Here is a 27,377-nt window from a genome sequence, read left to right as displayed (position 1 = left end):
TATTTGTCCTTTGAAATGACAGCGCATTGAAGATAGGCCCATGGCAATGGCCATCCATAAAGAAGAAAATAATCCAAATGTCAGTGGAACAGAGTAATTCCGAAAAGAAAGGGAAGTTAAGATATTTAGCCAAGGTCAGGAAGCACATTTGTGGTAGAGCTGAAACTAGAATGCCACCTAACTCCTTGGCCGGAGTCCTACACAATACATCTCTCTGGTCCATACTTAGCATCCTGCCACAGAGGGCAGTAAACAAACCTCTTTAGTATAACGGATGCGAGTCCTGGTGCTTTGGCTGTTTACTTGAATTTACTTCCATCCTTAAAATCTCTTTTCAATCCATCCTCAGGAACACTTCAGTCTTAAGGTTTTTGCTCTTTTTAAAAAATTATATAAATTTGTGGAGTTTAAGGAAATGGCAGGTAGACCTCATTTTACAAATTACATGCATGAAATTTCATGCAATTTCTATCATACCTCCAAGATAGTTCAAACACTGAACAATTCTTGTTACTCTTTTTCCAAAATACCCAAATTAACTATTCTGTCCTTTGTAATCCTATAATTCTCACCATTTATTTTAATTCTCTGTGTATTTATCTGGTTTCTTTGAATTGAGGTGATTTTTCTTATTCATACTTAAATTCCTAGTCCTTAGTAGTTTCCTGGAAAAAGTATGCATTTAATAAATGAAGAGAAAAAGTGTTTATATATACTTTTAATGATATTTTTGTTCTAGTTTCCATTATATTTCCAAGAAGTATCGTAGCAGAAAGAAATAGGAACCCATGATGCAACCCATAATAAATATCACACTTAAAGTTTTTCCAGAATTCACTTTATATACCATTTGCTCTTGTAATTGTGCAGCAGGGAAGGAAAAATCCCCTGGCTCTGCCAGTGGTAGTGGGGGGTGAGGATGGAGGCAGAGCAGAGGAAAGGAGAAGCCTCTAAGCCTTGGTTATTTCTTTACAACAGAAGGGGTAGATTCATTTATTCTTTTGCTACTCACCGTTTTTCCCGGGAACACAAAAAATATTGTAGGATTCGGAGGAAAAGATGAAAACGGAGGGAGTAGGAAGGACTTCAGGTGCTTACTAACATTTCAGGATTGAGACTCGCCGGGAGAGGCAAATGTGTTTAATTTATTTCCAAGATTTGAAGGCAAATCCAGAGCCCTGTGGACACCACTGGCTGATTCCTGGTGCTTCTGCAGGCTGAGAGGCCGTTCTGTGGAGACAAACTGTGACGCATGTCTGATGAGGGAGCTGGAATAGGCAGCCAGGATCTAGCAGCAGATCTGAGGGGTGAATGCGGAGCTGAGGCAAGACAGAAATCAAGAGGTCAAAAGCAGATTGCCAGCCCGGGTTATAGAGAAGAGAATAATTTGGAACAAAGGAAAATGAAAGCGTACAAAATTGGATGCATAGTTCATTGAAAATGTGGGTGATCTGCGTATCCGTGCGTGTGTAGAGGGTGCAGTTCAGGACGCTTAACATATACATGAGTGTATATGTTAGAAAAGGTAAAAATCATTAAAGAGAAAATTTAGGTGATACAAACAGTTCTATTTAGCACTTCATGAAGCAGGCAGTCTTCATTCCCAAGGATCCAGAGAACGGCAAAATGGGGCAGAAGGCAGACAACTTTTCTAGGATAAAGAAATAGAAACAAAGAAGTAACCACAGCCAAAGCTGGCTAGACGTTTGGGGATGGCCGACAGGATACACTGTTTCTAGTCGAGCAGAGAATCCACCGGGACACGAAAGTTATCTAAGTTTCCGATCGCTGACGTGGCACCATGGGCAGGAGCAGCTCCATCTTGACCTAGAAAGTTTCTTCAACTCTCCTTAGAGAAGCCTCTCCTGATTCCCCAGGGATTTCTTTGCTCCTCCGCAGTGCTGCATTGCACCTTGCCTACACCCCATAAAAGTCATTTCCTTATTGTTTGTTTGTCTCTCTCTTCCTCTGTGAGCTGCTTGAGGAAAAACTCGTGCTTTCCATCTTTGCAACCACAGTCCTGGCGTAACTCCTAGTACGTGGTAAATGCAGGAACTGTGCTTAATAAAATCTCAGCTGTCAACAGAGATTGGCAGTTTGGGGGTATGGCTGGAAGGTCTGTTTTTTTCTCGTTTTCAAAATTATGATTCCCATAGTTGGGGAATTTGGGAGATCTTACAGGATCAGAAAATGGTTGCCCCTAAACCTGAGGCTGTGGAGAGGAATAAGTCATTCCACCTGCCACGTGTGCCTATCTGTGACCCCAGAGCCACATCCCCATGTTCTTTGTACTTTACAAGGAATCAAGAATTACAGACTCTCGTGCCGGCTCTGCCATTAGGTAATTTGTAGCACTTGACCAGTCCTGAAACCTTAATCTCTAAGGTTTTCTCCATCTCCAAAGCTATTCGCTTTGGCAAATTGTGCCTTTGGTATGACAAAATATCTGATTCAGACCAGCTTTCCCACTGAGGAGATCCATAAAAACTGAATAAAACATTTAAAAAATAGCTCTTTGGAAGAAATGGGAAAGCAACTAAGGCAGCCAGAACATGAGGGTTAAAGATGCTTGAAAGAAGGAAGGCATTGGAGTTGCCTGATATTCTCCACAACTTTCCCTTCTAGGTATTTGCTGGCGCATAAGTAGTACAGCTTTCAGGCTGAGCAGAAACTGATGGTTTAAGCTTTTGGCAGCCAGAAGTTCAAAGGTAAAAAAGCATTCATGACCTGAGAGGTCAAGATTGTCAAGAAAAGATAACCTCACAGAAATGAACTTGACATTCTGCACCACATTTTTCCCCAGGGTATTTGCTTATTTTGGGGCTGCAGGGGCAAGAATGGCTATTAGATAATATTTTAACTGAATGGTAATGAAAAATATGACATAACATAGTTCATACAATGCAGCTATACTTAGAAGAAAATTTATATTCTTGAATGCACATATTAGAAAAGAAGAAAATCTGAAAATTATACAAATATCCATCTCAATCAGTTAGGAAAAGAATGGTAAATTAAATCTGAAGAAAGTGGAAGAAAATAATAAAGATAAGATTAGAACTGAAATAGAAATAAGTGCATAATTGAAAAAATTAAACTGGAGTTAGTCTTTGAAAAGAATAATAAAATGAGTAAACACTAGTAAGATAGGCTAAGGAAAAAATAAGAAAGTAAAAACAAATCATAAATACTAGTAATAAAAGTAGTAGATAATTACAAATCTTATGCACATTAAAAAATATGAGATCATCCTATTAATATTATGGTAGTACATTTGGAAATTTTGATAAAATTCCTTGAAAAACATAAATATCAAAATTGACACAAGAAATATATATTATATATATATTATATATATGTCATATACGCAAAACGTCCTTAATTTAAAACCTTCCATCAAAAAAAATTCCAGCTCAGATGGCATCAGTAGTATATTATTTATTTCACAAAAAAATTAACTGACTTAACAGTACAAAGACCCATCTATGGTAACTTATTTATGATAAAGTTGACAGTGCAGTGCAGTGGGAACAAAATGGTCCTTTTGATAAAAAGTCCAGGGTCAGTTGGGTATTCATATTATAAAATTGGAATCTTGACCTCTACCTCATATCACACAAAAATATCATTTCCAGGTGGCTTGAAGAGTGGCAGGTGAAAGCTAAAGTGATAAAATTTCTAGAAAATAGACCCAGAAGAACATCGTCCTTACTTATAGGCAAGCCAAGTTTTCTTGAACAGAGCACAAAAAGCACTAACTGTAAGGGAAAAGATTGATAAATTGAAAATTACTGAAATCAAGGTCTTCTGTTCACCAAAACATGCAATTAAGAGGGTGAAATGGCATAGAGTGGAAGAAGGTATTTGCAATACGTACACTCTAAAAAGGCGTGCGTCTGAAATATGTAAGAACCCCTCGAGGTCAAGCAGAAAGAATAGACAACCTAATATCAAAAGGGCTAGAACTAAAACTCCCATACAGGTGATGGGGGTGTAAATTGGTGTGATTACTTTGGAAAACTGGCAGTGGCTATTAAAGCTGAATTTATATGTATAAAACCCACAACTCAGCAATTCCACTTTCCTGTACTATGTGTTCCAAAATACCAAAGAGACACGAACAAGCACGTTCATAGCAGCACTCTTAGTTAGTTGTATCAGCCAACTTCTTGAAACAACTTCATTTCCATCAAGAGCAGAACACATAAATAAAATGCGAAATATTCATATAATGGAATATTCTACGGCAATGATAATGAATAAATTACTGGCATAGAAACAATGTTTGAATCTCACCAACATAGTGTCAAGCAAAAGAAGTCAGACACCAAAGAGTACACACTGTATAATTCTAGTTATATAACATCAAAAGCAGGCAAAACTAATCTATGAAATAAAAAGCAGGGGCCGGCCGGCAGGGCAGCGGTTAAGTGCACACGTTCCGCTTCGGTGGCCCAGGGTTCCCTGATTCAGATCCCAGGTCCAGACATGGCACCGCTTGGCAAGCCATGCGTAGGTAGGTAGGACGGTAGGCGTCCCACATATAAAGTAGAGGAAGATGGGCACAGATGTGAGCTCAGGGCCAGTCTTCCTCAGCAAAAAGAGGAGGATTGGCAGCAGATGTTAGCTTAGGGCTAATCTTTCCCAAAATAAATAAATATAAAATAAAAATAAATAAAAATAAAAAGCAGAAGAGTGGTTTTCCTTGGTGGGGAGGACACTGGGAGGGATGAACAGGGAGGCGCCTGGGTGTCTGTGATGCTTTGTGTGTTGGTCTGAGTAGCGGTTACACGAGCGTATTTACTTGCTAAAACTTCCCTGAAGTAGTACAACTTACAGTTTGTGCATTTTTTTCTATATAAATGTTAAATTTCAATTGTAAAAATTACACTTGAAATGGTTTGGTACTGTTGTTCTATTTAGCAGGACACACAACTCAACTCACAAGTTTAGGACAGAAGGACGAGGGGAGCAAGTTGGCATTCAGCTTATGAGAGCGCCAGAAGTCTCTGGGCCTGATGGCCCGGCCGTCCAGTCTTTGCACAGCTTATGCCAATGTGTATTTGAGCAAGTGGAAATAAAGCAGCTCAGGAGGCCAGCCAGACCAGCCCCCAGTGTAGACAGAATATGAGGCCATATTTTGGAGTCATTAGGATCTCATTAAAACCCTCACCCACCATGATAAAGTGTATTTCCCAATAACCAATAACTTTAGGACTACCGTCCCTAAAGTCCACCGAAGCAGGTCAAGATAGCTGTTATGAAATGTGGGTCTGAGGTTTCTAGTAGAATTTTCTAACTTTATTTGTTCTTTTATTTGCATGAAAATCTTTGAACACTGTGTCATTATGAAGACTAAGTTTCTCTCTCGCAGTGATAATCCACAATTGGAAAATACTTCTGGAGGCTTAATAATTTCTTCAGCTGGTGTTTGTTGTCTCTTGAGGTTAGGCTACATATTCTCCAAGGTCCAGAAGAAATTTTTTTTACCTATAAAAGGACTGTTTTCCAGAAAGCTACAGCTAACGTAAAATTAAGCTACACAAGACGGCTAATTCCTTAATGATTACCACCTATTGTCATGTTAGCCTAGATGAAGTGTCAGAAAACTATTGTCCCTGGGTGAAATCCTGGCCAATGTCTGTATTTGTAAATAAAGTTTTATTGGAAAACAACCATGCCCATTCACTTACAGATCATCTGTGGTACTTTGAAGCCTCAGTTGCAGAGTTGAGTAGTTGAACACAGACCACTTTAATCCCACAAAGCCTAAAATAGTTACTATCTGGTCCTCACAGAACAGATTTGCCAACCACTGGCCTAAATTTATGTGTTACCTTCCTTATCTCGGGAGAAAGAATGGTCCTATGAAAATAAAACTCAAAATACCTATCTTTTTTAGAATGCCACAATCAATTAAGTCGAGATGGAGAGCTCCAGAAAGGCCTAGACCGAGCAAATAGCACAGCCCGGGGAGCTGCTTACAGAGAGCAAGCGACGCAGGCAACCTTCTGAATTTGGAAGGGTAGTGCCTCCTTTGTAGATAAAAAAGTACTGTTAGATAGAAGTGTTTCTGGAGGGCATGTTTTGTTTCTAATGCCTCATATTGATCATGACAACTAAGTTCCATGTATGATTCTTAACTGGATCTTGGATTAAAAAAAAAAAAGATAAAGGATGTTATTGAGATTAGCATGGAAATGTTAATGTGAGCTATAAATTAAATAATGTAAAAGCAATGTTAAATTTAGCAAGTTGATAACTGTACTGCAGTTTTGTATGAGAAAGTCCTTGTTCTTAGAGGATACATGTTGAAATATGGACTGAAGGTCCATGATTATCTGCAGCTGACGTTAAAATGGGTCATCAAATAATCAAAGAGAGAGAGAGAAAGCAAATGTGACAACGTGATATCAATTGGTGAATCGAAGTAAATGACATATGGGTGTTGATTGTACTATTCTTGCAAATATTCTGTAGTTTTGACATTTTTCAAAATAGACCATCAGAGGAAAATCTTTTAAAAATAGATATTGAAAGATGTTTGCCTCCAATATTTGGGGAAAGGATGGAAGAGAGAAGACAAAGAAAATGGTATTTTTTTTACTGAGAAGGTAAATTTTTTGTTTGCTAATATATTTAGATTTTTACCCATGATTATATTTCCCTCTCTTTTTATCAAGTTTCATCTCAGCCCTCACTGCATCCCCAAACTCTTCATTTGATTTCCTACACATAAGAAAAAATCGTGTTAAATATTTTCCCCAGGAAAACATTATGCATATGACACATGAGTATACCTAAAACACACACTATAACCATATTCCTCAAATAAATATTTCCTCTAGTTAAACCAACCTCTATTTTAAAATCTTTTGAGGAATGTGCCACATTATATGACATAAAGAGAAGACAAACAAACCAGATCCAAAGGGATCTCCAACATGTCCCTCATTGCTTCTGAGAAATATGGTGCCATGTAACCTGGCAAGATTGACACATTCACAGGCGAGAGTAGAGAATCAGCAAAGGGAATATAGCTACATCTGGCAACTGCTGACAGATACTTCACATGGGGTTTAGATATTGTGGCTTCAATGTGAATCTTGAAGTACATTTGAGAGCCTACAGCTCTGGGAAACAGAAGAGAAGTTTTTCCAGTGTCCTTCAAAGCAATCCCTAAATATTAGTGTGTCCACCTGCAAAAGAGAAACACATTCAGCAGCCTCTTGGATGCCACTCATCCTGTTAGAGGAGGGGCCACTGCCCAGGTGGCTCAGACCCCACCCATGTTGTTAAAGATAAAATACAGGTCTGTGGTTCCCAAACCTACATCTGATGTAAAAAGCAAGACCGCTCTGTCTAGGTTCTTAATTTGACTTCAGTTCTCCTCTGCAGAAGGCACTTTACTTGAGTGACTTGGAGAACAGATCTTCCTAGACTCTCATTCTAACTTTCACTTCTTTTTAAATTCCAGGGCTTTTCAGTGGACACCACTTTTCCATACAGTTAACAGTTAGAGCAGGGCTACACAACAGCATTTATACAGGAGGTCAAGACAAATTGTTATTGGGAGAAGGAAAGAAACAATGGCAGAAGGAGTTTTAAGCAGAACTGAATGTGCAATAAAAGTTCCGTGCATATCTAACAAGACTGAAATTGATGGGTTGCTTAACATGTCAAGTGAGCCAATACATCAGAAAGACAACTTCTGCCCTGTTCCACAGTATGATTGCAACATGGGCAAATGGGGCCACAGAGTCATAAAATCAGACCATCGCAACGATAAATAATGTCAAGGATGTTGTGTTACTTCACAGATCCTGTTCATGTTCCAAATGTGAAATGAGCAATAATCCTAATGATAAACACCATTTTGATGAAGTGGTCAGCAATGTATTTCCTTTCTAGGTTAAAATAATGAGAGTATTTTAAAGCAAAAGAAATAATCCTTGGGGCCAGCCCGGTGGTGCAGCAGTTAAGTTCGGCATGTTCCTCTTCTCGGTGGCCCGCGGATCACCAGTTCGGATCCCAGGTGCGGACACGGCACCACTTTGCACGCCATGCTGTGGTAGACATCCCACATATAAAGTAGAGGAAGATGGGCATGGATGTTAGCTCAGGTCCAGGCTTCCTCAGCAAAAAAGAGGAGGACTGGCATTAGTTAGCTCAGGGCTAATCTTCCTCAAAAAAAAGAAGAAACAATCCTTTATCTTAAATAGGAAATTTGTGGATTTTTTTTTTTACCCTCTGAAATTAGGTAAGATCTCAGTGCTTGTTGTATGCATCTAGTTAGATAGGGAGGATAATGATAAAAGATGCCATCTCAACTCCTACTCGTTTGCCAGTTACACTGTGGAAAGAATAAAACACAATGTTGTTTTTTTCAGAACTAATTCAAATGAGTCAAAAAAATTATATGGCTTCTTCCAAGTCAATGTAGATGTCAGAGTCATAGAATACTGCTCTGTTGAAACAAAAGAGAAGACTCAATGAGTCAGGTCATGGATACTAATTAGGAGAGAACTGTAGAATAACATCATTTAAGTTTTCTTTCCTACTTTTTCAGCCATAATGTCTAAGATCAAAACAATCCCTACTTTCTTCACTCCCTTTCTTTTTTTTAAGAACTTCCAAACAATAGACATTGTTTTTGACTTATAAGGATAAGCAATGAGATTAAGAAACTAATCTGAGAGCCTTGGGAAAGCAAAAGAGACAAGATATAAGCGAAGTAGTTATTCATTCTTCTAAAATGAATCCTCGGGAAGAACTACATTGTTCAAAGAAATAAATATGAAATTGTAAAACCTGCATCAGAAGCCGTCTACACCTGAGTGGCAGGCTTTGTCAGTAGTCAGTGAAAGAATATACAGACCAAAGTCTGTCTAGAATTGCCTGCAGTGGACAAATCTCTACCCCAAGCTAATTGTTCGCACAATTGGAGAGAAAATGAGAACTTCTAGAAAAAAGAAAACTGCAAAAAGGACAATGCAAGACTGCAGGGGTGGCCTGACTAGGTACTTACTTAACAAAATAGTATATATTTCATTTAAAACTTAAGCTCATGGCAAAGATTCAGTTTCGATGATTTACCATATTAATAGCATTGACCACAGAATTTACTCCACCCACGAGATTCACACACCATTCACAAGACCCTGTTCTACCTAGCCTGGAGCCTTGTACACACAAGGCACTCAGGAAATGTTTAGCGAAGTTAAGGAAGCAGAGAGGAATGGAGTGAATGTATGAGTGTGTAAAGAAATGCATGCTGAGCCGAGATGAAATTGATGGCTCAAGAAGAATTGTTCACATTAATGAATACCAGACCTTCCTTATGAGAATGTCTGGACTGTGCAGACATTTGAAACAGGGAGATTAATTGCATGTGGTGTATAAAAAAATACATATATTATGCCTAAACTTCAGAAAAACAAAGCGTAGAAAGCTGTGTCTATCATCGCTGTCAGTTCAGAAAGTGCCTCGAGCAAAATTGAATGAGAATTTTCACAAACTCTTGTTATGAAAAATTTGGTTTGCATGGCTAACTTGTCTCACCAGTTCACATCATTGCCCTCAGCTTCTGAAGTGGTTGCCATGGGCACCAGGCTCTGTGTGGGGCTGCTACCCAGATCAGAGGATGACCAGCCACTCTTCCCATACATTCTCATTTGTTGTTTTGTTTTGTTTTGGGGTGGTTTTTGTTTGTTTTACAGAGTCTTTTGCTCTTTGGGTAGCCTGCCTTCTCATCGGATATGGTGCTGATGTTTTTCCCCAAAATATTGTTTAATAGTTTCCCATGATACTTCTGGACAGCAACTTGCATTTCTCAGCCTGAGAGCTGCCTGATTTCTTCTTCTTTGCCCGGTATTTGGGGTTTCTTTTGTCTTACTTGCCAAAGAAAGCATCTGCACAATCTGATAAGCCTCTTAAGAAAAGCCACAGAGGCCTCAATCCTCTACTTTGGAGAACTCAGAGGTAATCAAATATGGATTTCTATACAATCAGGAGCAGCATTGAGAAGACTGAGCAATCCCTACCTGAAGCTGCCACCTAATAGCTTTTCGAGGCCTTCATTGATGACTTAACCTTTGTGAATCTCCTTTTCCTTCACTCTAAATGGTTGGGGGAGGGCAGGGGAGAGGAGCAAGGTGAAGAATGGGTGGCAGCTAGTTTCCTACCTTACTCAATTTCAGGGACTACTGTGGGGATCAAAATAAACTGAAAGGATTCTGAAAGGAAGAAAGGGCCTTCCCAATCTCAGTGGGGTTGCTTTACGTTGCCAGGCCTTACTCTTTGCCTGCCACATCCTTGCCAGTGCTGGTACCTACTGCTGCCCGCCCTTTAGAGTCTTGGCCTGTACAAATAGCTGAAATCCCCCCAGTTTCACAGTGTCAGGCAGGAGGCCTGCAGCTTCTGAACTGGCCCTTGCTCTTATTTGGACAGACGGAGGGGGCTGGGGAGAGAGGTGTTCTATGCTGGGGCACCGCAGGTAGCCTGTGACTGAAGATGGTGGGCGGAAACTGGCCTGGACCTTTAGGTCCTACCTTTATGGTAACAGAAGAACTCTCCTTCAAGGATGCTCTTGACTCAGGCAGGACCAAGAAACTTCTTTCCTCTCCAGGAACAAGTGGCTAAGAATTCCAGCTCATAAATGCCCACAGCCATGTCCCCAGTGCATGGAGAAATCATTCTGAGAGGAAGAAGCTGACCACAGAGAGAAATAGATGAGAGAGAATGAGAACAAACATCCTCAGACCAGTACCACTCCTGCTCTTTCCAGTTTAGTTTCATGCTTTTTTTTTTTTAACTTAAGCTAGTTTGAATTGAGTTTCTGTCGCTTGAAACCAAGAAACCTGGCTGTTGGGACAACATTCAAGTTTGCAAGACTTCAGAATGGGAGAGAATGACCCCTCTCTTTACTCCATAACTCCAGATGCAATCCATCAGCAAATTCCGCTGGCTCTTTCCTCAGTGGATATCCAGGGTCCCACCACTTCTCCCTCCTGTGAGAACTACCACATTATTTCAATCCCTATCATCTTTCTCTTGGATTTTTGCCTCCTATCAGGTCCCCCTGTTTTCACCCCTGCCCCACTGTACTCTTCTCACAATAGCCGGAGTGAGCTTTGTAAAAGAGTCACTTCTCCAATCAAAATACCCCAGTGACTTTTCATCTCACTCAGAATAAAACCCCAAATCTCTATCATAGCCTCCAAGGCCCTCTGTGATTGAGCTTCCTCAGATCCCTCTGACCTCGTCTCCAGTACTCTGTTCCTTACCCAATGTACTCTCTCCATCCTGGCCTCTTTGATATTTCTGGAACACACCAAACGCCCTCCCGCCTTAGGGCCTGAGCGACCTCTGCCGGGAAGGCTCTTCTCCCAGATATCGGCATGCCCTTCCCCTACTCCTCTCAGGTTTCTGCTCAAACGTCACTGTATCAGAGAGGCCCTCACTGTCCCCACCCCCAGCTAAATAGCATCGTTGCAATGGCCCCTGCCCCCAGTGCAGTCTGTATCCTGCCTCATTTTTACAACACTCACCACTATCCATCATACTAAACGCGTACTTGTTTGTTGTCTTTCTGCCGCTGAGAAATTCTTAGGGCAGGAACCTCAGCCATTTTGCTCACTAGCCTATCATCAGCACCCAGAACAGCTCTTGACATCAGGAAGGACTCTGCGAATACGAGTTGCATAATACGTGTGTGCATGAGTGAGCAAATCCCCCTCCTCACTCTAGAGAGAGACGAAACAAAAGGGAACTGGCCAATGAGAACAAGCAGGTGCAATCAGGCATTCATCACCGACTGTATGCCAGTCCCTGAGCCCTGGGAAGCCCAGCCACTTTGTGGACAGCAACGAGTGATGCTGGTCTGAGGACACACGTTATCTTGGTCTCTCCCATAGGACAGTGGGCAGTAAATCAGTCAGTCTACCCAAGCGACAGTAATGACAGTTATAACAACAATCATAATAGCCAATGTTACTGACTGAGCACTTATTTTATGCCAGACACTGTTTGAAGTGCTTTGCTTTTCTTAACTTATTTTAATGACCTCAACAGCCCTGTGCAAAAGGCCTTGTTATTACACCTATTTAAGACTAGAACATTAAGTCACAAGTCAGCTAAATAATTTGCCTGAAGTCGTGAAACTACTTAGTTGCATAGCTGGGGTTTGAACCATTACGTGCTGGCTCACAAATCCAGATAATTAACACCCGGCCGTTGGACCACAAATGTTCTTTACCATGACCTACAATTAGAAATACAGTTTTCACTGTCGCTTAGTACGCACACACACACATACACACACATACAATGTATAACTAAAGTAAAAGCTTCACAAAACAATACTTGCCTGCTAATGGATTATGACCAGCAATACAGAAAATACTGCAACCAGCCCTGTTTGAGGTCCACTCCCCTTCACTCTCGCCTCCACCTCTAATCCTGCTTTTAAACAGGTTCCAGGGGTGAAGCACCCTTATATCCCGTTGACCCAGAGCAAAGCCCCTTAATAGATAGCTCACTGTTAAAAGAAAAGGACGTCTCGGAGGACCCACCTAGACAAAGGAGGGGGAAATATGAAAAGAAGAACATGGTGGAGGTATTAACTTGGCCTGCTACACAATTTGCCTAAGGCTAGCCCCACCCTGCCAGCTGGAGAATTTCTGCCACTCCAAAAACCAGAGGCGAGTCACTGCTGTAAAGAGAAAGGTTGCTTCTACTGAGGCTTATTAACATCCTGCCAGCTCCAATTCACCCAGCCGCCTTTCTGCTGTTCTCAGGCCAATGTCACTATAAACTGAGGTCTCCTACTGGGAGAGGAGGTTCCAGCTATCTTTTTAGCTTCAGTTATCTAATTGTGGTTTTATCCTGCTGTTCTTAGCATTACTACTAGATGTTTTAAATATCTTAACTAATTGTCTTTTTATCTCTCATAGTTGTCTTTAAAACAGTCTATAGATGAACACTTTTAAAATTTCTAAATAAATGATGAACCCCTGAATAAAATAACTGTTTATAAAACAACCTCCGATCTTCACTCACACAGTCTCTGTGTCTGTGAGGTAGTTTAAAAGCTCTTTCCTAGCTGTTCTAGAAAGAAGAAGACTACTCTAGGGTGTTTCAAGAATAGCACAACACACTTTATTTGAATAGCAGCTGTAAATGAAAATATTGGAACACACTAGCAGAGTTTTTAACTTCCCATCCTAAAGCCTATATAGTTGAACCTACTTAGAAAAGTTTTATCCAGTTGTATTTATGGCTAGTTGTATTTACAGTTTTTTATCCATTTGCAGCTAATTTCCCAAAAGTGTCACAGGGCTTCTAGGGCCCCCAGATCCTGATTCTAGGCACTGTACAGAAAGTCTCTTTTGTGTTGCCTTAGCTCTCGTTTTTTTGTAACACTTCACCACCCACCTTTAAATTCCCAGGGCACCTACTTAGAAAACCAGTCAGGCTGACCCCCAACTCAGGCTTTGTCTCTGAGTTACAACCCCAGTAACAAGAACCCTGGGAACCCAGTCCTAAAGTGAATTTGCCATTTCCTCTGTGAATATGCAAACCCCCTTGGAAAGTTTCTTTGGAAGCTCTAGATTTAGCTCTTAAATTAATCCTCCTTCCAAAGTAGATCTTAGAGTGCACAGTGAAAACTTTAAACATCTTAGTAGCCTGAACTGAGTCAAAGTGTGTGCTTAGAAAGAACAAAGCTTGTAACCTCAGCAGATCAGAGTTCGCATCCCACACCTACTACCTAGGAGCCATGGGAGCTCTGGCAAGTTCATAGGTTGTGGTGAGCCTCTCATTTCTCATCCAGAAAATGGAAGGCTATCATACCTCCTTCACCACTGTGGTAGGTGTTAGCAATATTGCATGGAAGGGACCTGGCACATGGTACTCAACTAGATGATAGGGTTGATTGATTTGTGGATATTGAGCCATCCTTGCATCCCTGGAAGAAATCCTACTTGATTAAAAGGTATATAACGTAGCCTGATGGCTCAGAGGACGGTTCTGGAGCAAGCCGAAGTTTGAACACTCCCTCTACCTCTTAATTGTGGTAGAGCCTTGAACAGGTTATTTAACTTCTTTGTGCCTCCATTTCTTCATCTGTAAAATGGGGATAGTAACAATAAAAACATCTAGATCACGTGCGGATTCAAAACATTTTGAAACATTTGAAACATTTAATACAAACTTTGTCTCATAGTAAACATTAAATGAACGTTAGCTAGTTGATCCTAATAATTAATAGTACATATCTTGATGCACTTCAGGGAGAACTTGAGCGATTTGAATATTTTCCTCAAAATATAGAAATCGTCCTTCTTTTTCTCCCCGAATAGGCATTAAAAAGCAAAACACTGAAGGAAAATTTCTTCTGCATCTTGTTTACGTGTTTATTTCCTGAACATAAGGCCATTAAAATCATTTAAGTTTATAGAACGTTAAAACATGTATTAGGCCAAGGGAAATGCTGATGCTGAGAACATTTGCTTCCATTATGTTAATGGTTAAATAAAAGAAGCGTTTCACTTGGCCAGTAAAATACTGCTTCCTCAGAGGACTCAGGGAAGATTTATTACCCAAATGCCCCCGAATGTTGCCTCTGCATAAATCCAATCTATCCTGGGGACACAACTGACAGCAGGAAAAAAACGTTTTAGCAAAAGCTGAGCTTAATGTGCACTCTACCTGGTTATGAATAATTTAACTAGTCTCCCAATTTTTGAGAAACATGAGAGGAAAAGCTTTATTGTGGGTGTGACAAAGTGTAGTTAAGCATGAGGGAAAACCAAAAATATTTTCCCCTTTTGGCAATCATAGAAATGCCCTAAGTTAACTGATTTAGGACAGCTAGGGAAAAGTTTTTGTATTTGTGTACTGGTTCAGCTTTACTTTCGTCATCATAATATGCATTCAGGATTTTAAAAAAATTTTGTCCACTGGCATGTTTTTGAATAGCAATAAATGTTAGAGAACTCAAGTCAAGCTGAGAAGAAAAGCTAATCTCATTAAAAGCTGAGAAGAAAAACTAATCTCATTAAAAGTATAATTTAAACTGTTATCATGTGTTTTCAAATTGCACGATTAGTGCTATCAGAGCATTATTACCATAAGTTGGAAATGACTAGAAGCAGTATTACTAACCAATAGGTTGCTTCAACCTCTGTGTGAGTGTGGTATTCCATTTGCTTCCATCCTATCTGGACCCTGTGGCATGAACTATATGATTTTGGAAGTTCTCCACCTGGCCTAAGCAGCCATGGCTTTTCTTATAATGAACCAAGGTTAGAATGTGAAGAAGAATCTCTACACAGATGGTGGTCACCGGACCATGGAGTGTCAACTGTACCCTAAGCCCTTCCTACCTTAGAAAGCTCTCATTGTTTCCCACTGCTGCCTCCACCCTGGTCTCAGAGAACACCACCAATCCTTCAAATGCCTAGCAGAAGCTCCAGGCCTGACTTGTGCACCTAGTGGTACAGCTGATGCAAGGCTAAAACATTTGGATAAGACTCTATCAAAGTCTCAGCCATAACAAAAGGAAAAAAATACATTCCTAGAGTAACATGACTGTAGATTCTTCCACTTAACAGATACCACCTGCTTTCTGGGGCTCACAGTATCGAACTCACCCTCTTTCTCGGTCCATATCAACACAGTGGGTACCAGCATATTCTCCAAGTCTCCCAGGAACATGGAGCTAGACACCTAAACTCTTCTGTTTAGAAAAAAGAGAACAAGACTCAGAGAGAAATAGTGTTCTCTCCCCTCTACCAGGAACCTACCTTCGTGGTCTTCATTTCTTACCTGAACCCTCCTCTTGCTCTTGTAATTGACATCAGAAACAACCACTCCCTTAAGACGGGCCATAAACGCTCCACAAAGGAAAGCAGACTTGCCCCTATTGGCCTCAACTGAACAACCGTATCTCAATACATTATAACTCCTGCACAGGAGCAAGTATAACTATTTTATTTCATCCTTAAGCCACCCTCTTTATTTGAATAATTGGCCTCTTATAATAGTAGATTTTACCTTCTAGGTGTTGAGGGCTTGGTTCAGTGATACCAGCCCAGGAAATGAATTTCAAAAGCAACTCTCTATCAAGTAAGACGTTGTCCACAATTACATCTTGTTTGGTATTAAGTCATAGCCCTGTGCATAGAACATTTAGCATAAACTGAAAAAATCAACAGAAAAAATAAACATTTTTCCCGGGCACATGATAGTGCTGTATGCTGGTAGGGACTCGGTGTTTGGGAGGGAGATACCAAACTTCTGCTTTGCCTATCTCTTCAGTGACTCTAAGTAGGCCATTTAAGGTAATTTTGAAAGATCAAAAACCTCAGTATCTGCAGTCTAGGTTCCCATAACATTCAGATCTTAAGGATAAATTAAAATGATGCATATGGAAATAAGCTATTTATAACTTACAAATTATGACATGAAGATAGGAATATTACTCTAATTTTTTGGCATTTTCTGAATTCTGTTTCCTAGATTTCACTATATATTACCCATCACTAAAATATTTGGGGTTAAGTTTTAGTAGTTAGAGAAACATGACTCAGAGAGATACAATTAAGACTAACTCATGAAATTTTACACTTCATTTTTTAAGATGGGGAAGTTTTCACTTCAGGTCTTGGCTGTGATAAAATGAAATTACACTGCAAGTAATAATCATTATATGATTATTTATACCACAAGAGAAGCCTGGAAACAGTTCATAAGAAAGTGAGAAGAGAGAGAAAAAAAAGAAATTAATTTATAAAGTTTATGGATATACTTCATAATTGAGGTATATTATTAACTAAATTGTAGTTTGCAATGTTCCTTGTTACGGTTTCTCATTCATTTATTTCTGGTCCATTTGCTTGTCATAAACCCAAGAGCCCCAGTGGTACCGCAAATGCATTGCTGAATGGTTTTTTTTTGCCACAGTAACCTTTTATTTCACTGCTTAATGCATATATTTTTATGATGCTTGTCTATTTGGGATAACACCAAGTAATTCAGACATAGTGCAGGCTCAATGGAGGCCAATGGACTTTGTAGAATTCAGACAGCTTCCTACTACCATCAGCCCTCCTTTCTCCCTGAATCTACCATCTACTCATTTTCTTTACAGTCCTCACTCACCTTCCTTTATCACCAACTCTTACCTCCTGATGCCCAAACTCTTTGGAGACATTGAAACTTAAAATATTCAACCAGAGAGAAAATTCTTCCTTCCTCCTTTCTTTCCATCTTTTTCCTTCTTAATCTTCATGCAATAAACATGGAGAACCAACTATATGACAGATACTGTGCTGCGTCTAATGGATACAGACATAACTGTGACACAGTCTCCACCATAAAGGATTTACCATCTGATGAAGAAGACCGACCTTCCCATATATTATTACTTTGAATTGGGAAGATGTGTGAACACGTTGCTATGGGAGCACAGACTCAGGCCACACAACTCTGCTTGGAGACAATGGGGACTGCCTCCTAGGGTGTGGGAGGTTTGAGCCAGTAGAAGAGATGGAACTGAAAAGGTAGAAAGGGGCAGGACCATGGGAGGTCAGCTGTAGCAAGGAGAGTAGACTCTATCCTGTGGAAGAGGGTAGGTAAACACAGGCGTTGGGCCAGATCCCCATCCTGCCACCTGTTTTTCACACAGGGTTGTTGGCACACAGCCGTGTCCATTTGTTCAGTATTGTCTGTGGCTGCTTTCAGGCTAGACTGGCAAAGTTTAGTTGAGACAAAGACCACAGGCCCCTAATGCCTAATTATTTACTACCTGGTCCTTTACAGAAAAAGTTTGCTGACCCCAGCAATAGAGCAGTGCTTTCCAACTTTCCTCCCCTCACCTCATGGTGGACAAGGAAAATGACAACATTTGAACAGCAAGTTGGAGTAAACAAAGACGATGCTTCTTGCCAGGGGCAACCAGGCGGGGGCCTTGAGCTACTTGGAGCCATATGCGAACGGTGTTGGGCTGGAATGAGGGGCAGTGTTCCAGCATGCCAGGACCTATTCTTAGCACACGGGTTGGGAAAAAATTGCCCTTTAGAATGAGAAGTCACTAGAGAATATTCTAAGCAAGAATTTACATATATAATGTTTAATCAGAAAAAAAAAGAAAACATTGGAAAATTTGAATAACCTCCTCAGGCAAACCAGAAGCTCGAGGATTTATAATTTTTATCAGCAAGTTGAAATCAATCAAGTAAAAAAAGTATCTATTTAACAACTTTTATCTGCAAAATATTCTGCTAGTTTCTGATGGGAAACAAAGACATTGGCCTGACATCATGATGCTTGAGCTAACTTGACAGAACAGATCACTCTGGAGAAGAAAGGAGACTGAACACACCAGTGAGGTCTGCAAAGGGCTGTCTTAGCCCCTGCTTCCCTCTGAGGACCGGAAAGAGGGGCACCTCATCTGCAGGTGTATTCAGGAGCAGAAGAGAGATGGGCAGCCACTATGGTGGCCTTCTGTGACTTGATGCTCCTAATTGAGATGGAACTCAGAATTCCGAGAAATGCCAGGAGCTGCCTTCTGCTTACAAATAATCAGAATACAGCATGACTTCATCACTGCTAAGCAAGGCTAGCTGCTCACATTTGTGGCCCCTGCCTAACACATTGCCAGAAATTCTTCATTAGAGATTCCAGCTTTAAGAATCTCTCATTCATTTGCAAACACTCCCAACCCCAGAAGTGGCTGCGTCATTTTTATCTAACATCTTACTGAAGGCTCATTCACTCACGAAAGCTTCACTGGGCACTTTCACTATTCCAGGTGCTATGCTCAGCCCCGGAGACACAGAGTTAAATCCAAAGGCCCCAGCTTAGTTGAGAAATAGCTAAATTGGGCTCCATAGAAATAAGACTCAGGATAGCCGCAGGGGTGTGTGTGTCGTGTGCGTGTGCGTGTGTGTGTGTGTATTAGGGGCAGTTTTGGGGGAAGGCAAGGACTTTAGATAAGGAGCAGAAGCAGGTGCAAAAAGCAAGCATTCCAGTGACAACTTTCAGCCACTTCACACTTTTGCCTCAGGCTGTCCCTGTAAGACAATGTCTTTTTGTAACATGTCACAAGAAGCTACCCATGCCTCACACGCTCGCATGACGTATTTACATATTTCCTTAAATTTTGTTCTCTGATGCTCAGTTACTAATTTTCCATCTGAAAGACCTGCCCATCTGACAGGAAACCAGGAAAGCAGCAGAAACAAGAGAAAGATCCTTATGAGAACCAACTGACACACAAAGCCACACCGGCGCTTTGATGGACAGCTGCTAAGCTCCTTGGTGACACAATGGCCTTGGAGGTGCCATTTTGCAGGCCCTTGACCTTCATCATTCCTTTCTGCCTTTATAGCTGCCCTGTTCCTGGTTTTGTGATGATGAAAATGAACTGGCCAAAAAGTGATTTCTCAAAGGGTAACATTTCAGTAGCTTTTGAACAACCATTTCAGCGACTTCAAAAATAATGCGTTATATGAGCCAGGGTGCACTTTACCTATAGGTCTTTCCACTTTCTCTATCTGCATTCTGTCTTCACTGTCCTGAGACACATAGGATCCATTCTGACTCCCAGCCCATTTCTTTGTGAGGAGTAAATCCAGTGTCACATTTTTCGCAGGTGCAGACCATTAAGACTAGATTGTTTTCAAGATTATTTACCTGACAAATGACTTCCATCATAGCCCAGCAATATAGCCAATCCTTTATATAATTGCATGGTTACAAAGGGAGCAATTTCAAGTCTTTGCCAGCATAGGTGATCATCCAGTTCAATGACTAAATTTATTCTACTAATAAGGCATAGAGAGAAACTTGGAAATGTCATCTGGTGTTAAACCTTAGGAGATATGATCATGTCTGATTGATTAGATGTGGTGCTTTGTCCTATACTCAAAAGAGGATAGAAAATTGTCGTGGTTGTTACCTTTTTCTTGCAAATTGCTCGTGACATATTACGACTCCCCAGGGCCACCTCACTAAATGCTTGTTTCTCAGAACTTGCTTTGATAACATTCAAGTCAATTCAGCCAATACTCTTGGGGAATCTACTCCAGTATGTGCCAGGTGTTGGGCCGGGCATTAGGAACCCGGCAATGTACAAAGTACTCCTATTTCCTGCCCTCAGGAAGCCTGGCAGGAAAGAAGGGGAAATCTGATGGAATTTCTATGGGTTGCCAGATATTCTGCTTGTGTCCCCCACCCCTCAGGTCCTCTCTCCTCCTTTCCCACCCTCTATAACCCCAAAAGGCTAACCTATATGTATCAACCTGGGTTGTCCTGTTGTTTGTTCAAATGCCAATTTAGATGTTGCTGTGCAGGTATTTTTCAGATGTGATTAACATTTAAATTAGTAGACTTTGAGTAAAGCAGATTACCCTCCGTAATATGAGTGAGCCTCATGCAATCAGTTGAAGGTCTAAGAGCAAAGACTGAGGTCCCCTGAGAAGGAAGGAATTCTATCTTCAGACTGCCTTCAGACAGGAGATTGCAATATCAACCCTTCCCTGGTCTCCAGCCTGCTGGGCTGCTCTGTAGATTTCAGACTTTCCAGGCTCTACAATCAACTATGTGAACCAGTTCCTTAAAATCAATCTCTCTGGCTCTCTCAGTTCTGTTTCCCTGGAGAACTCTGACTACTATATCCATAGATTCCCTATTCTCTGGCTTTGGATTTGATTTGGTAACTAGGAGGCACAGAGAGGATATCAGAGGGACGAAGGAGAGAGGTTTCCTGGCTCCCTTCCCATGGGGTCTTGGGTTAGCAATGACTGTGTCCCTCCTAGTTAAGGCTGTGGCATCTGACCAATGGCCTTTTCCTGTCCTAGTGTTCTAGGTCTCTCTCTCTGGGTTCTGGTAACCACTCTGTCCTCTTACCCCTTCAGGCCTCGGGAAAGTGATAGGTCCTGCTGTTGTTGATTTGGGGTATTCATCATACTTTATTATTTTACCTAAATTCTCTTAAATGTGTCCACTTGAGTCTGCCAGCTATTTTCTATTGAGACTGTGATCCTGATTCATAAACATTCACTAAAATATCCTTTCTGAGGCCAGCCCGGTGGTGCAGTGGTTAAGTTTGCACGTTCTGCTTCTCGGCAGCCCAGGGTTCGCTGGTTTGGATCCCGGGTACAGCCATGGCACCGCTTGGCATGCCATGTGCGGTAGGTGGCCCACATATAAAGTAGAGGAAGATGGGCATGGATGTTAGCTCAGGGCCAGGCTTCCTCAGCAAAAAAAGAGGAGGACTGGCAGTAGTTAGCTCAGGGCTAATCTTCCTCAAAAAAAAAAAAATCCTTTCTTCTACTTAAAAAAAGCAATAGTTTTGGAATATCTTGTACACTGAGATCCAATGAGTGGATCACTATTTATGGTTCTTTACGAATTGTTTAGGTGTAAATTCCCTTCAATATGAATCTGTCACAAACAAAGAATTTTTTCCAAAAAGTTTTAGAACTGGAAGGAAATTGATTCATCATCCAGTCCGACCTTGATCCAACCCAATTTTCACATTGAGGAAATTAAACGTAGAGAGGTGAAAGAAACTGCACAAAATTATAGTTAGTGTTAAGACTGATTCGAAACCTAGATTAAACTTAAAATTATTAAATTTTACGTCCTAAAATCCACAATTTCAAAAATACCTTAGATAAGGTGACTTGTTCTGAAATCTTATTTAAAGGCATTCTGCAGATAAAAGAAGGTCTCACGGAAGAGCTCCTGCTCATTGGATGAGCCAACACTGTACTTTACTCTATTTTCTCTAGTTACAAGTAGTTAATCCCCAAAGTATTGGCAGCATAGCCTCTTAGCAGAAGCATTTATTTATCTGCACAAAGACCTATGATTCTGCCCAAATGCAGAGTTCTCCTCCTACTGTGATCAGTACAAGCAACAGATAATGACATCCACGCCTTGGGTGGCAGTCAAGGCTTAATGAATTAGTAAGACTGCGCAACTGTTTCCATCTGAGCAAAGGTCTGTGCCTTTGCTTATTTTTAATCTTGTTTATCAGTATCAGACATCCTAATGCTTATAATGGCCTGGTTTCTGACAAATTGAATTAAACTATCTGTTATGGAGAATGTTTGTGCCCCTCCCTCTCTCAATGCACAGGCTGAAATCCTAACCCCCCATGGGAGGGTATGAGGAAGTGGTGCCTTTGGGACGGACATGACTAGGTCATGAGGGAGGAGGCCTCAGGAATGGGATTAGTGCCCTTATAAGGGGCTGAAGAGACCAGAGTTCATCCCTCCACCATGTGAGGATACAGCAGGGAACAAGGACGTGGTCTCTCACCAGACACCGAATCTGCCAGAACCTTGACCTTGGACTTCGCAGCCTCCAGAACTGTGAGAAATAAATGTTTGTTATTTAAGCTGCCTGGTCTATGGTATTTTCCTTATAGCAGCTTGAAGGGACTAAGTTCCTATGTAAACTATAAACTGTTTCTGAATATGGATCCTAATATGACTGTCATAGTTTACATTGGGGCCATTCTCCCTTGTCTATGTTTTCAGGAATTTGGAGTAAACACATACGAAACTATAGCATGCTTAAGAAACAAAAACAGGCTTTTGTGGAAGTCTATAAAAAATAGGTCCAAAAGAACATGGCCGCTACCCACACCCCATTCTCAGACACCACTGCACAGCTGACAGGCATCCCTCAGATCCTGCTAAAGTCTTGCTCAGATCAAAACCACTGAAGCTGAAGCTGCTGTACTGCTCTTGCTAATCCCCTGAACCCAGCTGCCCGCCTTCACTGTGGAAGAGAGGGCTTTTCCTGGCTTCCCGCTGGCTCCAGGGGAAAAGAGTTCATTTAGATGTAGATAAGGCTCAAATCCACCTGAGCCCCAACCCCACGGGAGGCCCTCCCAGGCGAGTCTCCGGAGCCTGCATTTCATTGCCCATAGGAAGAGGGGCCGAAGCTCCAGCCACACTGGTCTCATTGGTTCCTCTGCTTCCCTCCCTCCTCCCCGCCCTACCATTCCTGCCATACACTTTTCCAATATAGATTAAACACTTGTAATACTATTTTTAGTTAAACTGTATTTTGTCAGCTCCAGTGTGTTTCCTCCCAGACACCAGTGTGGAGGTGAGCTTGTGATTTATCATAAGAGTCACAGGACGGCAGGAACAGGAGTTTCCAAAGCTGGCCCTCTTCAGCAGAGTCCTTTAACGTGTTTTCTGGGAAGCAATGCATGATCATTCAACAGACAGGAAGCGGCCATTAGCCTTTGCTGCTTTATCCCCAGGCTGCAGAGGAAATTTACCACTACAGGAACGTGATGCCCACATTGTGTGAAGCCCAGCGCATGTTCTAAGAGGGCAAGAACCACACCTGTGTAGTTTCAAATGCTCTGATCAGCTAGGAAGAAAGGAAGGAAGGAAGGGAGAGAGGGAATGAGGGAGGGAGGAAGGAAGAAAGGAAGGAGGAGGGAAAAAAGGAGTTCACATTTTCATACAATTCATTTATCTGACCTTTATAAAAATAATTGACTACTGTTGGGCAGAGGATATAAACATTTTTCCAAAGATATATAGATGGCCAGTAAATACATGAAAAGATGTTCAACATCACTAATCATCAGGGAAATGCAAATCAAAACTACATTAAGATACCACCTTATGCCTGTTAAAATGGCTATAATCACTAAAAACTAAAAATAACAAATGTTGGAGAGGGTGTGGAGAGAAGGGAACCCTCACACACTGCTGGTGGGAATGCATACTGGTGCAATCACTATGGAAAACAGTATGGAGATTCCTCAAAAAACTAAAAATAGAACTACCATATGATCCAGCTGTCCCACTACTGGGTATCTACCCAAACAACTTGAAATCAACAATCCAAAGTAATATGTGCACCCCTATGTTCATTGCAGCACTATTCACAATAGCCAAGATATAGAAGCAATCCAAGTGCCCATCGACTGATGATTGGATAAAGAAGATGTGATGTATATATATATATATATATAACAGAATACTACTCAGCCATAAAAAAGATAAATTCATCCCATCTGCAATAACATGGAAGGACCTAGAGGGAATTATGCTAAGTGAAATAAGCCAGACTGAGAAAGACAAACACCAGATGATTTCACTCATATATGGAAAATAAACAAACGTGGACAAAGAAAACAGTTCAGTGGTTACCCAGGAATGGGGGTGGGGAGTGGGCACAGCGGGTGAAGGGGAGCACATATGTGATGACAGACAAAAAATAATGTACAACTGAAATCTCACATTGATGTAAACTATTATGAACTCAATAAAAATAAAGAAATAAAATAATTGACCACTGCAATAGGGCCAAGCCAACATGCTAGCACCACTCATCCAACTGAAGGAGAAGGAAACTAAGATACAATGAGTGCTTCTCTCTGCAGGATGCCTCACATATTCTCTAACAAAAATATTAGCTTACATTTCTTAAGCTTTTACATCAGGCATTATGGGAAGCATTTTATGTGTATTCTCTCATTTAAATGCTTACAATCATCAAGATACTATTTTTATCCCCATTTAAAGAGAGGAAAACTGAGGCTGCCCTAGAACGTCAGTAAGTGCCTGACCTGAAATTTGAACATGTAGCAAAGTCAACCACCTTAAATTTTTAAAACTTCTCATTGCCTCAAGAATATTTAGTTCTGTTTTAAAACAGAGCTAAACAAGAAAACTGAGTGGGATATAGTTATATAATTCGTCCAAAATCAGGCTTCCATTGAATGGTGGGAACAGGAAGTGACCCCAGCTCTATATGATGCCCAAGTCCAAGCTCCACGTGCTGTACCATCTTATTCCTTGAATTTGGACTGAAATCTGCACATTTAAAATCACCTAAATGGTGCTGGGTGCAAGGAGCTCTTGCATTGCAGTGTTCACCGGCTAGCCTTGCTCCTACCCCACCCACTCCTGTCCTCACCTATACACAACAGTCTTGCAAGTTGAATTTTACACTCAACTACACAGGCCCCTACCCTCACCTGCACAGCCGCCTGTGGCCACCACTTGCCCTGCCTATGTTCTGGCCATCAGCCTCAAGAGCTTGATGTCCAGGATCCAAGGAAGGAAGGTTTCCACAGTTGGTCAGCATTTTTTACCCTACAGTAAAACTCCAGACATATGGCAATCCTGGCATTTCTCATGCATTCATTCCACAAACATTTATTGATATCCCAATATGAACTGTGAAATGTCCTGAGGCTACAGAAATTTGTGGAGTACGGTGAGAGCTCTTGCCCACAAAAAACTCCATGTCCAGTGTGGAAATAGGCATGGCAACTCAACATTTATGAAGAAATGCCCTAGGGGCTTTGAGTGAAGTCTAGATGCAATAAATTCGACCTAGATGGAAGTAGACCAAAACAAAGTGCCTGAGTTTTCTTCGGAAAATCCCAGAAGAGTTAGCAACTGACCTGAATCTTGAAAGAGAAACAAGAGTTTTCCAGGCCTAAAACCAGATGTATCAGGCAGAGGTCCAACACCTGCACAAGCAGAGAAACAAAAGAGCACGGCAGAGTCTGGAAACTACCATGATTCCTTGATAGGGGTGAGGTGTAGGGAAATTAGCAGGATCTTGTTCTGTAAAAGGTTTTTGACTGTATTTATAGGCACAGAGTCATTAAAGGATCTAAACTCCTGGTTGCAGCTCCAGTGGACTGAAATGATCACTAACCCTACTCAAGAGTATGGAGGATCAGAATTTGCCACCTCAAAATGTGTCTCTTTGGCTTGATTATTTTTAAGAAAAAAAGACTCAGAAAGAAACTTCAACCTTCCCCCTAATTGCCTAAAAGAATTTCAGATAGAAGGCCTATCCCAGGAAGGAGCTATCGCCATAGATAACTCTAGGTGTGGTAGACAGTAAGGCACTGTAGGGGAGGAATTCCTCCACCCTCTAGGTTCTTCTGGCCAATCTAAGTATTAAGTTGACTTGAGACAGAATAACAGGAGAAAATCCCACAAAGCTTTATAACATGTATACATGAGAGAAATCCAAGAAAGCTGAGCAACTCTCCCGAACGGACAAAGCCACCACCTTAAATACCATATTCAGCTAAAGACAAAAGATGATATTGGGAATAGTGGTTTGGGACTTCAAAGGAGAAGAAGCAATTCACACGAAAATGGAAAAGCAAATATTTGGTAGACAGATTTTGATAAGAATGGGCTTAGCAAGGACCCTCACAGTCTAAGGTGATGGCCTTGGGCCTTCTATCTTTTTTCTTTTAGGCATTTAGGAGGAAGGTCACAATTTCTTTCAGAGTCTTTTGTCCTTAACCAAGGAGACACATTTTGGGGTGGCCAATTCTGATCCCCCACAGCACCTACAAAGGCCTATTTTATCAAAGTTCTCTCTGGGATCACGTTGTCTATAGATGGCCCAGCAAACATCTGTTTACCAAAGATTTGCTTTTCCATCTCCATGTAAATTGCCTTCCTTCCCTTTGAAGTCTCAAACCACTACCACCAACATCCTCCTTTGTCTTTAGCTGAAGATGGTATTTAAGGTGGTGGCTTTAGCCATTTTGCCAAGTTACTCAGTTTTTCTGGATTTCCCCCATGTATACATGTTAATAAATTTGTTTGATTTTCTCCTATCATTCTGTCTCATATTAATTTAATTCTTAGGCCAGCCTGAAGGACCTAGAGTGTAGAGGAATCATTCTTCTTCCCCTACAAGAGCCTGACTTTGGCTCTATGAAACTGAGCACTCATTGGCACGTCTACTTCATCTCCCTCAGCTCTAAGCTGATGGAATGGGAACAGATTTCCATGGCCTCTCATCCTTCCAATATCCCAGACATCTCCAGCCAGAGTGCTCACTGCCAACACAGCTTCCCTGCTTGGCTCTCCTTCCTCTCCCCTCCTCCCAGTAACGTTGGAATCTAAAACAAAACCACCTCTGCCCATAGTGAATAATAACAATAATAATGGCATTTCTAAGAGGTTTTTGTCTCTCTCCCCACCTTCTGTCCTGCAGAGGCCCCAGGGGATCGGTAAACTCTGCAAATGTTACACGATGTGAGCAACAAATCATATCCCAAAGCTGCCTAATGAGGTCCTTTGGAAAGAAACACTACAGAAAACAGCACACAAAATGCCAAAAGAGGCAGAGAAAGGAAAGTTTCAATAGTTGCATTCCTGACACCCAAAGGCAAAGGAAATCCAGAAGGATGGGGGATACTACAATTTATCAAAAATCATAACATTTATTTAAGGCAGATCATCCCCCACACAAGAATATGAATAAAAATAACACTTTACATTTGCAAGCAGCACAGCACAGAACTTTTTCCAAAATGTTTTCACAAATATCATCTCAATTGAGACTCA

The 27,377-nt window shown here is 41.1% G+C and overlaps 2 long non-coding RNA genes across 2 annotated transcripts in view; one reads left to right on the top strand and one right to left on the bottom strand.

Annotated features, from left to right (window-relative positions):
• The window catches only part of LOC139045022 (uncharacterized), a 156,130-nt gene that overhangs the window by 57,044 nt on the left and 71,709 nt on the right, over positions 1–27,377 (top strand). The gene's annotated exons all lie outside the window — the stretch shown is intronic.
• LOC139045023 (uncharacterized) lies at positions 742–17,439 on the bottom strand. Its single transcript, XR_011502564.1, has 4 exons — positions 17,187–17,439; positions 15,654–15,739; positions 10,551–14,124; positions 742–8,467 (listed from the first exon to the last, which is right to left on the bottom strand). It is a non-coding gene; the product is annotated as an uncharacterized lncRNA (long non-coding RNA).

Source organism: Equus asinus, chromosome 1 (assembly GCF_041296235.1).
Source record: "Equus asinus isolate D_3611 breed Donkey chromosome 1, EquAss-T2T_v2, whole genome shotgun sequence".
In the NCBI taxonomy this organism is placed as follows: domain Eukaryota; kingdom Metazoa; phylum Chordata; class Mammalia; order Perissodactyla; family Equidae; genus Equus; species Equus asinus.
This window is presented reverse-complemented; position numbering and strand designations above follow the sequence as displayed.